This window comes from Diaphorina citri, unplaced genomic scaffold (assembly GCF_000475195.1).
Source record: "Diaphorina citri unplaced genomic scaffold, Diaci psyllid genome assembly version 1.1 scaffold477, whole genome shotgun sequence".
NCBI classification, from domain to species: Eukaryota; Metazoa; Arthropoda; class Insecta; order Hemiptera; family Psyllidae; genus Diaphorina; species Diaphorina citri.
In genome coordinates this window covers 167,354-172,588 of record NW_007377912.1, presented here as the reverse complement: position 1 = coordinate 172,588, position 5,235 = coordinate 167,354, and the positions used below count along the sequence as shown (strand labels likewise).

The window sequence follows — 5,235 nt, the reverse complement described above, 5'->3', positions numbered from 1 at the left end:
GGGTAGCGCGTCCGCCTTGTAAGCGCTAGGTCGAGGGTTCAATTCCCACCGGTGCCCTAAATCACCAAAGTATGGAAAAGTATTTACAATTCCATATTTCGATATGATTCGTCCAAATTCAAAATTCTGCTTTTCCATTGGCTATTACACTTGTAAGATACTTTTCCATACTTTGGTGATTTAGGGCACGGGGCGTACTTTATCCTTAAACAGATAGGGTTTGTTCTTGGATCAGCTGGCTTTCTCCTATACTGTCTTCCTTCTCTTTGCAAAAAGACAAGACAAGATATTATTATATTTGCATCTGGATGGACAGCAGACATCTAGTGAGATTGATTTTTTCTCAACCCCTGTTCAGAAAAAAACCTAAGATGTTACTTAGTCCCCTCTTAAAATAAATGCTTAAAAAAAAAAAATATATATATAAAAAAAAACAATTCTAAATAAATTGACTGCTAGAATATTTTTTAGTGTGTCCTTCCTTTTTTTCCTTTGAGGCAGTGAAGATAGAAGGAAAACAGGATAGGAGAAAGCCAGCCGTTTCAAGAACATAAATTATCTGTTTGGTATAAAATCTGCCCCGGGCGGGAATCTAACCAGCAACCTAGCTAATTAGGCTGACAGACACAATCTTGAAATTGAAAAACTTGTAAGGTTTGTTAGTTTGATAAACCTTTAGTGATCTGGGTTTTACTCTCCATTTGGTGCAAGCTACCGACCTACTCATGTTAAACTCATCCAACCTGAGAAGTTCAGGGAAAAGCCAGTAGCATGCAATCGCCCAGGTGTGATGTTGCTTAATTTGAGGTAGGTACCTACTAACCAATCCCAATGGAATGGTTGTTGTGTTCAACATTTTTTTTTTTTTTTTTTTTAAATCCATTTTTATCATCTTGAAAGTGAAGATAGAAGGAAGACAGGATAGGAGAAAGCCAGCCGTTTCAAGAACATAAATTATCTGTTTGGTATAAAATCTGCCCCAGGTGGGAATCTAACCAGCAACAGCAACCTAGCTAATTAGGCTGACAGACACCATCTTGAAATTGAAAACTTGTAAAGTTTGTCAGTTTGATAAACCTTTAGTGATCTGGGTTTTACTCTCCATTTGGTGCAAGCTACCGACCTACTCATATTAACCTTATCCAACCTGAGTAGTTCAGGGAAAAGCCAGTAGCATGCAATCGTCCAGGTGTGATGTTGCTTAATTTGAGATACCTACTAACCCAGTGTTTCCCAACCTGGGCGATGGAGATTTTCATGGGGGCGATCAATAAAAGGAGCGATAAAGGGGGTGTTGGCTATCTAGGGGCAAAAATGTAAGTAGGTTGTCTGTCTTTTTTGCGTTTGGAAATCTTAATCATTAGTATTTATGTTTAACTCATTTGGGCTTCCCAAGATTGCAAATGTAAAGATCTGAAATCAAAACAAATTATTTACATTAGGTAGGTATGTTCTGTCTATTACCTACGTACACAAAGGAACTGATTAGGGAACATTTTGACAAGATTGAGATAGAGTGTACAAATGTAGGTGGACTACAATCAATCATGCAATGTTTTCCTCTGCACTATTACATCATGTCTCTTGCACATTGCAAAGTGTAGAGGCTTCCCAAGATTGCAAATGTAAAGATCTGAAATCAAAACAAATTACTTACATTAGGTATGTTCTGTCTATTACCTACGTACACAAAGGAACTGATTTGGGAACATTTTGACAAGATTGAGATAGAGAGTACAAATGTAGGTGGACTACAATCAATCATGCAATGTTTTCCTCTGCACTATTACATCATGTCTCTTGCACATTGCAAAGTGTAGAGCCGAGGTAGTATTGGAAAGTAATAAAGTAATATTCCCTATTATTTTCTTTCAGGAAACTCAAGCACTCCCAATAGCACTGTGGCTCCATCTCTTGCTTCCTCTTCTACTTCGCTTCCGATGTCTTCCTCTGAACCTCCATCCACCACAATGCTTCCCCTCGTTAGTGCTTTCCCCTACGTTTGTAACAACTCTACCCAGGTAAACCGTTTTGTGTTACAAATCTCCTTTATTCTGTCTTTATTGTTCTTTTTTTCGAGGAACAAGACTTCAAAGCTTCCAAGTTTTTCCCAACTGATGACTTTTGCATTTAGTTTGGACTGGCTGTTTTCTCCCACCTCTCTGCCCGAATGGCTCAGGTTCGAATCCCAAACAGGGCTTAATTTTTAGTCCGTCCTTCCTTTCTTATAACAATAGTAATAAAAAGGTATAAGGGACGGACTATTGTATTTGCTTCGGTGTCGTCTGTCACTCTGTCATTCTGTCCCCATAGAAGGACTTATCCAAACCTAGTCGACCTATATATCAAATTAAAGGTCTTTTTACCAGGATCACAAGAAAGTTTTAGATAACACTTCAGTCGTTATTTTAAGACCGGTTTAAGCGTCACCTATGTTAAGCTACGCCGAGCAAGGCCAATAAATGAGAATAAAACATACCTCTTTTAGGTAGGTAGGTAGTAATTACCTAGTTTCCAAATAAGTAGGTACATAAATTAAAATTTTAAAAAAGATTAAATAAGTAGGTACATAAATACCAAAATACAATGCATTTGTGGACTTGTAGCTCAATTATATCTTGTGCTTGAATGAGGCTGAGGATTTCCGAAACCTAAACTTACCTATTTTATTTTGAAGGAAAGAATGTCCCGATACGTGAGATGTTTTCCAATGAGCTTGTAGTGGATTGTGAATGATTGACTTCTTTAATTTCTTCAAACTTTGTGACGAACATAGGAATTCTATTGGAAGCTCTCTCATATTTTTAACAGTTTCATTGAAACTCTCCTCGCAGAGAATTGGCGTTTCTTTCTCGTTAGCCTTGTTTGCTGCATTCTTTTGGTGTTTGTTGTGATATTTTCTGATGGAAAATATGTACTGAGGTGTGAGAGATGCAAATGATGTCAGCTGGGACATTTGAAATGTGAAATTTTGAACAGACATGTTGGAGCTGGAATAAGATTTTGCTGTAACGAGGGAAGATTGTCTTTTAACTCATTTGGGCTTCCCAAGATTGCAAATGTAAAGATCTGAAATCAAAACAAATTACTTACATTAGGTATGTTCTGTCTATTACCTACGTACACAAAGGAACTGATTTGGGAACATTTTGACAAGATTGAGATAGAGAGTACAAATGTAGGTGGACTACAATCAATCATGCAATGTTTTCCTCTGCACTATTACATCATGTCTCTTGCACATTGCAAAGTGTAGAGTGCAAAGATCTTCGTGGAATAGCCCCCTAGCCCAACTTTACACTCAGAATAGAAGTTAGAGGACTAATGAAGCAAGGCCAACTTGTGACAAAAATGACAGTGATAAAACAACCCTTTGAACCCTGTTCCCTATGTTGAGTGGGTACAGAATGGTCCAAATTTTCCACTAGAATGTGCCTTCTCACGGTAGGGCGTCTACCTTGTAAGCGCTAGAATGCGGGTTCGATTCCTGCCTGGGTTCGTTCTCGGAACGGCTGGCTTTCTCGTATCCTATCCTCCTTCTTTCTTCGATTTGGGGGCGATGAAACCTCCGTTCTTACTGCTCTCTTTTATCAAAGCTTCAAAAAAAAATCCTTCTCAAAATAAATTTATTGAAAAAAAAAAACCAAGCTGAGCCCGTCCCTCCGGGAATTTTTTAGCCCGCAGTTTACTCGATCGTGAGTAGTATAGCTCCAGGCGTAGATTTCCAGGCACTTTCGTGTTCCTGGTAAAAAGACCTTTAATTTGATATGTAGATCGACCAGGTTTGGATAAGTCCTTCTATGGGGACAGACACACGGACGACACCGAAGCGAATACAATAGTCCGTCCCTATACCTTTTATTATTACTATTGTATTTTAATAAAGGAAGGACGGACTAAAAAGAGAGAGTCTCAAGTAAATAGCCTTCTTAAAGGCCAAGTTCCGGCCTCAGCACGCCAGTGTGTAGGTCTGTATGTATGTATAATACACGAAACATTTCACCGCCTTCTTACCCCTATCATTGAAGTATTATTATGTTAAGGCGGTCTCTTCGTGATCCCTTGTGTGCCGCGTCCATTTTAGTGATTTTAGTTTAGGACTATTGCACTAATCATTGAAGTAAATCTGGATACTTATAAAAATAATATAAACATACAGTGGCGTAGCGTGTATGTATGGCGGCCATACAACTCAAAAGTTCACTCTAATGCCCATAAATATTAAATGGCATGTACTGTGATGGGACTTGGTAAACCTGTGCATGAGCCCTACACGCCCTACACTTGAATTTAGACCACGCTACGCCACTGACATATTATTTCGTTTTATATTTCCAGACCCCCCACCTCTGGACTCGGCTTCCACTAAGCAGGAGAAGGCGGTCAAGTTCAACAAACATAAAGCTTCGTCCAGCAGTGATGATGTTATCGATAATACTGACCCCAGTCCTTATAACGGTAAATATGAACGGGTAAAAGTAAGTTCTTCCTATTTCCTTACCCGGTTTCAAAACCAGGGTTCTAAGCTTCCAAACATACCTGCGCAGCGGCGCGGCGATAGCTTGTTTAATTACCAGTCCCCCCACGGATCACTTAAGTTAAGCCACGTTGCGCGAGATTAGTACCTGGATGGTGACCATCTGAGGAAACCCGTGCTACTGGGTTCCCGGCTCCACTCAAGCTAGGTGAGGTTAAATTGAGGAGGCGGGTAGTTTGTCGGCGAATGGTGGGTAAAACCCCCGTCACGAGAAGACCTGAGTTGTTAAGAGTGACGTTAAACCCCTATACCTACCAAAAAAATCTGGTGTGAACATCATACATCTTCCTATTTTACCTACATTTTTTTTTTTTTAGAGGTTTTGACAGAGGGAACTGTAACTGCTATGGTCTTATCGTCCCGAAAATCGAAGAGAGAAGGAAGACAGGATAGGAGAAAGCCAGCCGTTCCGAGAACGAACATTATCCCATCAGGACAAAATCCGCCCCGGGCGGGAATCGAACCCGGGGCCTAGCGCTTACAAGGCAGACGCACTACCAACTAAGCTAACTAGGCTGGCAATTGGCAAACAAGACATTGAAATTTCAAGAGCTTTCATCATCGGCATCAAGAACATTGAACTGGCTGAACTACCCCGGCGGTAGACATTTAGTCTATCCTATTTACCAACAAAACAAAAAAAAAATAAAAGCCAGCTTTTAGAAAAGGGTTCAGGCAGGGCTTTTCATTTTTTGTTC

General features: G+C 39.9%; 1 long non-coding RNA gene across 1 annotated transcript; it reads left to right on the top strand.

The window, feature by feature from the left end:
- The first annotated feature begins 518 nt into the window (after positions 1-518).
- Positions 519-2,022, top strand: LOC113467450. The gene is made up of 2 exons (XR_003391521.1): positions 519-807; positions 1,876-2,022. It is a non-coding gene; the product is annotated as an uncharacterized LOC113467450 (long non-coding RNA).
- The last annotated feature ends 3,213 nt before the right edge of the window (positions 2,023-5,235 follow it).